This window comes from Equus asinus, chromosome 29 (assembly GCF_041296235.1).
Source record: "Equus asinus isolate D_3611 breed Donkey chromosome 29, EquAss-T2T_v2, whole genome shotgun sequence".
NCBI classification, from domain to species: domain Eukaryota; kingdom Metazoa; phylum Chordata; class Mammalia; order Perissodactyla; family Equidae; genus Equus; species Equus asinus.
In genome coordinates this window covers 24,984,958-24,997,208 of record NC_091818.1, presented here as the reverse complement: position 1 = coordinate 24,997,208, position 12,251 = coordinate 24,984,958, and the positions used below count along the sequence as shown (strand labels likewise).

At 37.0% G+C, this 12,251-nt stretch overlaps 1 protein-coding gene across 1 annotated transcript in view; it reads left to right on the top strand.

Annotated features, from left to right (window-relative positions):
* Positions 1-12,251, top strand: part of KIAA1217 (KIAA1217 ortholog) — a 702,592-nt gene that overhangs the window by 257,805 nt on the left and 432,536 nt on the right. The gene's annotated exons all lie outside the window — the stretch shown is intronic.

Sequence of the window (12,251 nt, the reverse complement as noted above, 5' to 3'; positions counted from 1 at the left end):
GACCTGCTGTTTTTTGCATGGATGTCAGGGACTATATATCTAGTGGAAGAACTCTTGTCACATGCTGGATCAGTTGCAGTGATAACTGAAGAAACATTTTCTCAAATGTATTATTTTCAACAGGAATCTTGTTCTGATTTCCCATACTTTATGTGAACTCTGTGAATCTTAAAAAAATTTGAAAGTAAGGCAGATAGTATAGTGTAAAGAAAGCAATGATTAGAGTCAATATGAAGTCTCAGTGGCCATGTCGTCCCTGAGAGCCCTTGTCCTTATCATTGATAAAGTGACATCACAGGGGTGCCACAGGACCACATAATTCAGATGATTGGAACACTACAACACGCTACAAATGTTACTTTCTTTCTGTTCTTTCCAGTGTCATTAACTTGTTCAATACATGTCTTCATACTGCTTAAAAAATAGTTCAAAAGGGTCAGAAATAGAAGCAAATAATTGATCGATTCTTTTTTTACTGATTTAATGGGAAAGCAATTGAGAGCATCATCCAAAATTCAGTGGCTCTTCTCCCCTCCAAGTTTTCTTGAAAGATTTCACACGTGCAGTGTAAGGAATTGTGAGTCAGCCCCCTCTCATCCTGACTTGAAGAGTTGCAGAAATCATCTGCCAGGCAGCACATATGTTCTTCGTTCCATGAGAGGAAGAAAACACATTTACTGAAAAGAAATGGAAACTTTAAAACCAGTTGAGTTGTAATAAAGACACTTTGCATTTTGCTAACTTCTTTTTCCCTCAGGTGCCTGACTGCTTTGCTGGCCCTGGACAGGTTCTTCTGCTCATGAGGCATCTATCACCCCAAACACGCCCTCCCTGGGGTGTGGGCTCTAGGTGGCCATGGAGGGGAGGCACGGGAAGTGCAGAATGACCACAAGATGGGATTATGATGCAGAAATAATAAATCAACAGTGACCACTTCTTGAATGGAAGGCACTCAAATCCTGTAAATCCATTCTGTTATCAAGATCTTGTAACAATCCAATGTGATAACAAACTTTGGGAATCCTCAGTCTGCACTTGAGAAGACCTCGCCTCAGCAGGCTGTCACTCGGCCGAGGTCACACAGCTAGTGAGCCAGGAAGAATCGAACGAAAGCCCTCTAAGTGTAGTATTGCACATGTAGCATTACACACGGGACCTCCAGGCGTTGGAGTTATTTTCTTCTGGGCAATTGTCTTCAACAAAGCATACACATGAGCCCCCATCCCAAAGAGGCAGACAGCCGGCAGGTACTATTGCTTCGATGTTAATGTCGTAGAAACCAGATTCAAGCAAGTTGTGAGTTCCTCTTGAACCCAAAGAAATCAGTTACAGGGAAAATGAAACTCTCAACTGAGTGCTTTATTTAAACTCATTTCGTGGTGTTTTCCACTTCTTCACCTCTCGCTGAAGCAGTTCTGTTTTTCAGTAATTGGGATCTGCTTGTTCTTGTGGATTGTCGGTTAGCATGTTTTTATTCATTAAATTGTGTAAGTAAAAATGGATGTGCTAGAAGCAGCAGAGCAGCCTCGGCCACAGAACAAAGCCTTTTCTAAACCAGCATTTCTCCCATAACATCTGGGTGGATGTTTCATGTGGGTTTTCTTTCCCTATGTAGCCAATGCGTGATTCTATGTTCAGGAAGAACTGACAGTGACATTTCATTGACCAAAAAAGGAAAAAAGAAAGAAACATTTAACAAAATCTAAAGGCCACTTGAAAAACACTTTGAAAATTTGTTTCCATTCTGCGTTCTAAAGCAGACCTAAGGTGTTTCTGCAGACAGGCAGTGTGCCAGGCGCAGTTCTGCCGTGAATCCTTGTGAAAAGGATCATGTTGACCTTCTGAGAATATTTCAGGCTTCTTCATCACAAAGGACTTTGAAACATGGTTTTAAAACTCTCATTGGAATGGGTCACGAGGTAAATCCTAAAGAGAAAACCAAGCCAGGGAAACCCAGGATTTTGGTTCCACGTCAAACCTCACAACTGGAAACCCCAGCTTATACTTCTCGAAGTTCTCTGAAGCAGACTTCTCTGAGCCCATCCTCCCCACAGCCACTGACCCTGTGGCTTCCTTGATCCTGCTAAAAGTCAGCCAGGAAGCAAAAGTTCACTGAGTGCCATTTTGCATGAAACTATCAGGCAGGATGGAATGACAGCAGTAAGAGAAGAATTCCTGAATCATAGAAAACCAAAGTGTTTGATGGTCAGCCAGTAATCTTTTCCTTCAGGATTAGTGGGGGAAATTCTCCTTCGTGCCTTTGAATGAGGGATTTCCCTGAAGACAATACGAAATTCTCTGTTTAGTTGCTGGAATCCTGCAGCCCTGGGATTAAAAAGAAAAAAGTCCGAACTTCGGAAGAATATAATGCACACTATGATGAACTGTAATTTAGAAGCATCCCGTAGACACAAGAGAATTTAAGGCTTTTAAACACGGTTTTAACAAAACTTTAAACTTCAGCTGGATTAAATTGTCCCTGATTTCCACATTCCTCAATCGGCAGAAAATGTACCTTTTAAAACAGGGAACTTTTTGGGGGGTTACTGTTAGCAACCTGAGCCGTAGCATTTTTATGATTGAAATAGAGTCAGTCCTCATTATTCCTAGATTCTATATTTGCAAATTTGTCTCCTCACTAAAATTTATTTGTAATCCCCAAATCAATATTTCTGGCGCTTTCACAGTCATTCCCAGACAAGAAGAGAGCGGCAAAAAATTTGAGTCGTGCAAAATGCGTGCATGTTCCCAGCTGAGGGGACAAGGCAGTGCTCTTCTGCCTCTATGTTTCAGCTCATACTGTATACAAGCATCCTTTTCATGGTCTATTTGATGCCACATTTTTCGCATTTTTTGTGCTGTGTGTTGATGCTTTCACTGTTTAAAATGGTCCCTGAGCAAAATGCAGTAGTTCTCTCCAGCGTTTCTAAGCACAAGAAGGCTGTGCCATGCCTTAGAGAGAAAATATGTGTTAGATAAGCCTCATTCAGGCTTGACTTATAGTGCTGTCAGCCATGAGTTCCAAGATAATGAACCAACAATATATTCTAAATAGCATGTCCTTAAACAGAAACACAATGAGGCAAAGTTAGGTATTGACGATCAGTTGATGAAAATGCTGTGACCAGAGGCTCTCACGAATCAAACCCTGTATTTCCCCTAGGAGCAGCGGTTCAGCATCCGCTAATTCAGTGTTGGCACAGATATTATAGAACTTAACTACTGAAAAAACAAAAATTGGCTGTATTTGATTGAAAGCTCTGTGCCATCTGCTTACTTGAGTGGCTGTGTTGTGTGTAGATGGTCTTCACTTATCATCTCAACTGTGACTCAGAAATGTCCTGCTATGTTTGGGACTAGGTTTCAAAAGAGTCAGGAGTTATGTAGACCAGATGAGAATCCAGTGAATTTTATATATGAGGCCAAGAAAGGGAAGCTGGTAATGGAATGTAGGCAGAGAAGGGAAACTTGGCCATTGGCCATGGCAAGGGTTGCCATAAGGGGTGGGAGATGGAGGCGGAGGAAGAAGCTGAAGAGAGAAACCTGATGGTAGAAGAAAAAATGGGTGAGATCATAGTAAAACTGAGAGTCAGTACCACGAGAATGCTCTTAACCATGGGATGTGGCACTGTCTTAAAGTATTCAACATCCTCCTCCCACTGAAGTATAGAACAGGAAAATTAATGTGTGTAAAATGTCATCTGTTTTATTTTCCTGAGAAGCAGTAGGTAAGATGCCAATACATTCTGCAGAGCATAATGACACTGTTTTTACACAAATTGAGTTTTGTTTATTTGTTTTTCCTGTCTCGTGTAAGGTCATGACTCTTTGTTTCATGGCTACCCAGAAAAGACAATTTTGATTTGGGATAAATAGTATCTGTAGAAATGTTTCTCTTAAGCCAGCAGTACTTGCACGCACTTAAGTTAATGGATTTTAATAACCTACTTAATACGCTGTGGCAAGAGAGAGAGTTTTACTAGCTAACTTAGAGAAACTATGTGTTCTCATATTTGTGCAAAAGATAATTTGTTTTATAGGCAGAAAATAGAGTTTACAGTCTGAAATATACAAATCATTACTTTAAACAGTGTAAGAGAAAGTACACTACTTCAAAAATAATTGCTTGTTTACATGCATTTGCTTGTTGGAAACAAAAGACTGAAATGAGAGCTCCTCTAGCATTGGTCTGTTGTGTGAAGAAACGAGAAAGTATACACGGGGACCCCAAGCAGTAGAGAGAATTTCCCATAATTCCATGTGGACATGACAAATTGTACCATTTTGCCACTTAATGGTATATTAGATCAATACAGCATCTAACTCCTGAGCTTCAGTTAGAAACCTCAAGTCTGATGGAAAAGTTTTTTTTGATATTTCAGGAAAGATTCTCAAAACTTTAGGAAAAATCAGTGCTGATGAAATATAGCCAAGTTGTATCTTCACATACGAAAAATGGACTATTTTTTCCTAGGCGATTGAAAAACATTTTGAGCACTAGGAGTTTTTTAAAGCAGTGTTAAAACCACATTGAATTGTTGCCAACAATAATCATACCCATCTTAAATATTTTTAAAAATTAAACAAAATAAGGCACATAAAATATGTAGAACAAATTAATGCAAATTGTTCGATAAATATCAGCTATTATAATAATATTGTTGTTATAATGAATGTTGACCCTAAAATGGTACATAATTGTCAATTTGTCCTAAGCAAAATTTCATTTTCTTTTGACCATCATACAAAGGACCTCGTCACTCTTGAAAATCCCTACAACCAACAAAGTAAAAGATAGGAAACAATGAGGGAAAAGGAAATTTTGAGGGCTACAAAGACACTTTTCTGAATCCTCCAAGACACCATCTATAAAGGACTGTGCAATGATTTTGCTGGTCTGCATTCATATCTGTTTCGTTAGTCAGGGTAATTAAAACTCACTGCGATAACAAGAAACGTCAAAATCTCAGTAGTTTAAAACAATAAAGATTCATGTATTGCTCGTGTCATAGTTACATAAGAGTCAGATGGCTCTTTGAGGGGTTCTCCTTAGATGATTTCTTCTATCCCGTATCTTCCTTGGTCTAAGTGAAAGAGAAAGAGTTTGTATGATTGTTTGGGAAATCTATGGCCAGGCCTAGAAATAGCAAGATACCTTTCTCTCTCTTTCTTTAACCAGAATTTAGTCCTAAGGGCACAGTGTAACTTCAAGGTGTTCTGGTAACTCTTGTCTTTCTGTTACCATGGGGAAAAGAAACAGAATGTGCTTTCTTGATTCTACAGAGATAATAAAGCTTTGAACTTTCCAGTATGCTCAGTTTATTTCTTAGCATGCCATTAAATGGGGTTAAGTGTTTATTATAAGAGAAAAAAGCCACCATTTGATGCCCTAATTTATGTTTCTCAGCATGCGGTTGTGGTTGGTCTTGAGCACAGCTAAAGTTCCAAGTCTTTCAAAAAGCTTCCCTGATCATCTCACCACGCCCTGTAGTGATCCTCTTATCTATGCTGTTACAGTGACATTTAGCAAATATTTCCCTGTGCAATAGTACTCCCTTATCTGCAGTTTCTCTTTCCAGGGTTTCAGTTACTCAGGGTCAACCACAGTCTGAAAATATTAAGTGGAAAATTCTAGAAATAAACAATTCATAAGTGTTAAATTGCATGCTGTTCTGAGCAGCATTATGAAATCTCACACCGTTTTGTTCTGTCCTACCTGGGACATGAATCATCCCTTTGTCCAGTGTGTCCACACTGTATATCCTACCCATCCATTAGTCACTTAGAAGCTGTCTTGGTTATCAGATCAACTGTTGTGGTGTTGCAGTGCTTGTGTTCAAGACACCCTTATTTTACTTAATAATGGCCCCAAAGCACAAGTGTAGTGTTGCTGGCAATTCAGATATGCCACAGAGAAGCCATAAAGTGCTTCCTTTATGTGAAAAGGTGAAAGTTCTCGACTTAACAAGGAAAGAAAAGAAATTGTATGTTGAGGTTGCTAAGATCCACAGTAAGAATGAATCTTCTTCCTGTGAAATTGTGAAGAAAGAAAAAAAAATCACACTAGTTTTGCTGTCGTGCCTCAAACTGCAGAAGTGATGGCCACAGTGCGTGATAAGTACTTAGATAAGATGAAAAAGGCATTAGATTTGTGGGTGGAAGACATGAACAGAAAGCGTGTTCCAACTGACGGCAGCATGTTGCGCCAGAAGGCATTGAGCCTACACGAAGACTTGAGCAAGGGAGCCCATGAAACGCGTGACACCAAGCTGTTTGCTGCATGTGAGGGATGTGTACACCCATTCAGGAATAGGTTTGGACTGAAAGAGCAAAAGACCACATTCACATAAATGTTATTACAGTATATTGTTATAATTCTTCTATTTTATTATTAGTTATTGTAAATCTCTTACTGTGCCTAATTTCTAAATTAAATTTTATCATAGGTGTTCATAAGAAAAAGCATATTACATATAGGGTTCATCTGCAGTTTCAGGCAGCCACTGGGGGTCTTGGGTTGTATCGTCTATGGATAAGGGGGAGCTACTGTAGTCTTTGTTCTTTCTAATTATTGTCTCTACTATCTTCCTATTAGACTCCAGCTTCTCACACATAATAGGATAGTGTAGTCTAGTATCATGTAACATCGTATCCTGTAGTATCATATCATGGTCAAGAACGTTGGCTCTGCAGTCAGACTGGAAGGATTTGAATCTAGGTTTTGTTACTTACTAGCTATTTACCTAACCTAATTATTTAACCTCCGTGTACTCCAGTTTCCTCATTTAAAAATAAGCATAGTAACTAAAGGACATACCTTATATATTTGCTGTGAGAATCACACGTGATAAAATATATAAAAAGCACTGAGAGTAGTAAGCGTTTAAACCCCCATAGTGAGTCCTTGGGAAATGTTAAATATAATTACCAGTGCAATGAAGAACTATGACTTTCTATTCTCGAATCCTCTACTGCTGCTAGCATACAGTCCTGCCCATAGCAGGTCACAATAAATGTTTGCTAAAAGAAATAATGAATACTTTTGATTGGTGAAGTACAGAGCCTTCTACTTCCGTGTAAGAATCCTTTCCCAGTATATTTCCTCCAGTTCCACACTGATGCCAACATTAAGACATAATCTTTTTCTTTATAATTAGGAATCCACCTTAAAATGTAAATAAATCTGGAAAAGTAACATATTGGCTTAAATTAACCCTATATTTTTCCATTTAAGCAATAGGATGTGCTAAATTTTAAGTGAAATGCCTCCTAATATAGGATACCTAATATCCTGGATAAAATAAAACATCTAACTTTTTTTATGTATTCCTGAGCTGTTATGAAAGTGAAAGAATTCCTGGAAAAGCTAGAAATTATATGAAATTGTAGTTCCATGGAAGGGCAGGCATTTACTCTGGGGTGTTTCCCTGTATTTGCTGAGTATTTGCTATAAGAATCACTCATGATAAAATATATCAAAAGCACTGAGAGTAGTAAGTATTTAAAACCCACATAGTGAGTCCTTGGGAAATGTTAAATATAATTACCAGAGCAATGAAGAACTATGACTTTATATTCTGGAATCCTCTACTGCTGCTAGCATATAGTCCATACTCAGGGCTCAAGAAACACAACCTAGGACCAGAGCAGAGTGGGAGGATAGATTGGAGATATAGATAAAAAACAAGAAAGAGGGGGGCTGGCCCCGTGGCCGAGTGGTTAAGTTCACGTGCTCCGCTGCAGGCGGCCCAGTGTTTCATTAGTTCGAATCCTGGGCGCGGACATGGCACTGCTCATCAGACCACGCTGAGGCAACGTCCCACATGCCACAACTAGAAGAACCCACAACGAAGAATACACAACTATGTACCGGGGGGCTTTGGGGAGAAAAAGGAAAAAAATTAAAAAAAAATCTTAAAAAAAAAAAAAAGCAAGAAAGAGGATCAGTGTTTAAAAATGCACATTTCATAGAGAGTTAATGGAGATAATTGCTTGCCTCAGCCTTCACTCTGAGAGGAGCAGGAAAGAGAAAATACCTGCCTTCAAAATGACTAAGCTCAACCCTACCAAGTTACCATGATAGCCAAAAAAGGGGCAAAATTTGAGTTCAAAGTAGCATCGAGTGTCCCAGCTGAGACAAGAGAAATACAAATCCTATCAGAGAGAATTCATTTTAAACTTAAGCCTCACATTAAAAAAAGTTCCCAAGGAACATGAGCTCACAAACAAAAATTACCAAACACAAGGAAATAAGGTACCACAAGGAAAAACCAAGAGAAATAAAAAAGTGAAGAATTTTGGAACTGTAATTTTTATACCGGGAATATATAATGTTTTATTTCTTTAATATGTTCAAGAAACTAAAAGCATATAGTTACATGACAAGTAACAGAAAGTTACATAACATGAAACTGAAATTTGAAAAAAATTAAACAGGAGATGAGAAATATAGTAATTGAAATTAGAAACTGCTTTACACATCAGATTAGACTCATTGAAGAAAGAATATATGAACTGGAAGATAAATTAATAGTAATGATTAAGAATGCCACTTGGACAAAGAGGAGTAAATCTGAAAGAAGGGTTTAAAGATGAAGAAAATATAATGGGGAACATAGAACCCATGTCAAATTGGAGGTGCAGGACAAGAGCAGGCAACTTTTTCTGTAAAAGATCACATAGTAAATATTTTAGGCGTAGTGGGCCATGGGGTCTCTGTCGGAAATACTCAACTCTGTCATTGCAGTGCAAAAGCGGCCATAGATAATGATGTAAACACATGAGCCTGACTGTTTTTCAGTAAGACTTTATTTACAAAAAGACAGCAGATTAGATTTGGCCCATTGGCCATAGTTTGTCATAGCCTGACCTAGGAAATAATATAAAATCAGGGCAGAACAGATTTGAGAAGATAGTGGATTATATTCAATCAAGATGCCTTCAAAAATAAAAAGTAAAGCAATTAAATCTCAAAAGAAAAAGGCACGATAATGTCTGGGAGTTTTCCAGAAATAATAAAACACAATTCTCAGATTCAAGAAGACCAAAAAGTTCAAAGCAGGAAAAAATAAAAATAAATTCACCCCTTGTAAATTACTGTGAAACTGCAAGTCAAGAATGACAGAGAGAAGAATTTAAAAGTAGCCATGAAAGTCAGTAAATTCTCCCACCCCACCAAAAAATGAAAATCTCACACCGTTTTGCTATGTAGAATGTAGAAATTGGACAAAATTGTCCAAAATATAACCATATCAGGGCCCTGGAAATCGATCAAAGGCAAATAATAATTATGAAGCATTTATTTATGAAAAATACTGCTCGAATTTGGGGTAAGAATGGTAGGAATCTGTAATCTTCGTGTCTGGAGTTAGTCAAAACACCCCACTGCCACCACTAGCTTGGATGATACTGTAGTTTTACAAGCGGGCTAGCTGTGAAAACGAGCAGTTTAACTATCAGAGAGGGATGACTTGACTTGGAATGAAAGGTGAAAACCTATACTCAGGTGTGTTTTTAGTAAAAGTAGCCAACTTGAGAGGAAATGAATGGGGAACATCTGCCACTCTTCACTTTGAGCATAAGTAAGGAAGGAATGATTGAAATAATATTTTCTGGGCCCTTGTAATTATTTTGAAGACAGGGCAGGGGAAAACATTGATTATTTTTAGAATTTTTAAAGATAGACATTTATGTTTAAATATATAAGGTAAAAATTTAAGAAATAGAATGTATATATCCAAACTTATGGAAGAAAAGTTACAAGAAAAAATACAAGTCTGAGCAAAGAAAAAGGAACAAAGAAAAATCAAGCTAAATAAAAAGGACAAAAATAGGGAATAGAAATAAATCAAAATAGATCAGTAATCACACTCAATGTAAATGAACTATTACATTAACAGTTTAAAGGAGAAAAACTGTATGTTCATCCCAAAGGTTAAAAAATAAAAATAGGGGCCGGCTCCGTGGCCGAGTGGTTAAGTTCGCGCTCTGCTGCGGCAGCCCAGGGTTCGGATCCTGGGCGCGGACATGGCACCGCTCGTCAGGCCATGTTGAGGCAGCGTCCCACATCCCACAACTAGAAGGACATGCAACTAAGATATACGACTGTGTACAGGGTGGGGTTGGGGAGATAAAGCAGAAAAAAAAAAAAAAAAAGATTGGCAACAGTTGTTAGCCCAGGTGCCAAATTCTTTAAAAAAAAAAAGGAAGATTGGCAACAATTGTTAGCCCAGGTGCCAATCTTTAAAAAAAATAAAATAAAATAAAATAAACAAAAAGCATATAATAAAATTCAGCAATCATTCATAGGGAAAACTTTCAACAGCTAGGAATTAAAGGAAATATATTTAAACTCAAAAAAGAATATGTATAAAAAACCTATAGCAAATATTTTAATTACTGTTTAAATATTAAAAGAATTATCTTTATATTCAAGGTAAAACCCAAATGCTATCACCATTTCTTTTCAGCATTGTACCAGTGAGCTTAGCCATCACAATAAGACAAGAAAGAGAAAAGGCATAAAGATTAGAGAGGAAGAAACAAAAATGTCGTTATTTGCTGATTATTTACCTAGAAAATCCAAAAGAATCTGTATGTTATTAGAAATAGTAAAGCAGTTTAGTAAAATTGCTACCATGTAAGACCAAGCTACAAAGTTACCTTTCAATACCAAGTATAACTGAGCATTTGAAGAAACTGGAATTCTCATACTTTGCTGAGCAAAGAGTAAAATTTCACAACCATTCTGGCAAACTATTTGTCAGCATCTGTTAAGCTAAATATGATACAGGCAGTCTCTCACCATCAAGACGTTAGCTGTGTTTTATATCGACATCTTTTATCAGATTAATGAAATTCTCTTTTATTCTTAGTTTACTAAAATTTTGACATATGTGTTCATGATAAATTTTAGTGGTTTTTTTTCTTATAACTTATGATAGTAATTCAGCCTCATAGAATGAGTTAGGAAATATTTCCACCGCTTCTATTTTCTGAAAGAGTGTGGATAGAATTTGTTCGATTATTTTTTTTTTTAATGTTTGGTATTATTCACCAAGGAAACCATCTCATGCTAGAGTTTTCATTATGGTAAGATTTTTAATCACCAATTCAATTTCTTTTATAGATATAGAAATATTACCTATATCTTCTTGAGTGAGTTCTGGTAGTTTATATCTCTAAAGAAATTTGTACATTTCGTCTAGCTGGTTGAATTTATTGTCACAAAGTTACTCATATGTAGTTCCTTTATGTAGTGATGAGCTCTCTTTCATTCCTATTATTGGTAATCTGTGTAAGTCTCCTTTTTCTCTCGATTAGCTTGGCTAGACTATTATAAATTTAATTGATCTTTTCATAGAATTAGCTTTTGTTTGCACTGATTATTCTCCATTGCTTTTTTATCTATTTCACTGATTTTTGTTCTTTATTGCTTTTCTCTTTAGTCGTATTTTAGATTTAATATTTTTCAAGATGGAAGCTTAGATTACTGTTTGAGAGTTTTCTTGTTTTCTGGCAAAAATATCTATAATATATCATGTTATAACTTTCCCTTTAAGCAAGCTGTAGCAACATCACTCAGATTTTTATATGTCATGTTTTCACTTTCAGTGAGTTCAAAATATTTTATAATTCTCCTTGTTATTTCTTCTTTAACTCATGGGTTATTTATATGCTTGTTGTTTAATTTCCAAATGTTTGGGGATTTTTCAGCTATCTTTCTGCTATGAGTTCTAATTTAATTCTGTTGTGATCAGAGAAAATACTCTGGGTGTTTCTGTTACTCGGTGTAGCACCCTCCCGTGATATTTTGCCCTGAAAATTATGCCTTTGCCTCCCTGAACTTTGACAACTGGCCTCCGTTTGGGTGTCCCTTCCATTCACTATGACCTGGAAACTCTCCCAGGCAGGAAGCTGGGACATTCGTTGGGCTCACCTCACTTGTTAGCATTCTCTCAGGAATCACTGTCCTCTGCTGTGTATTGTACGATGTCTGAAAATCATTGTTTCTTATATTTTGTCTGTTTTCCTAGTTGTTTGAAGAGGAAGGGTAAATCTGGTCCCTTTTACTCCATCAATGTCAGAAGCATGACAATAACTGTTTAAAGTCAACTGTGTTTCCTCATAATAGTAACAAGCAAAAAATGTAACTTTAAAATAACATCTTTTTCAGTAGCAGAAACAAGAACAGGCACTTAGGAATATATTTAGCAAAAGATGTGTAATTTGTAGAATATTATAAAACATTG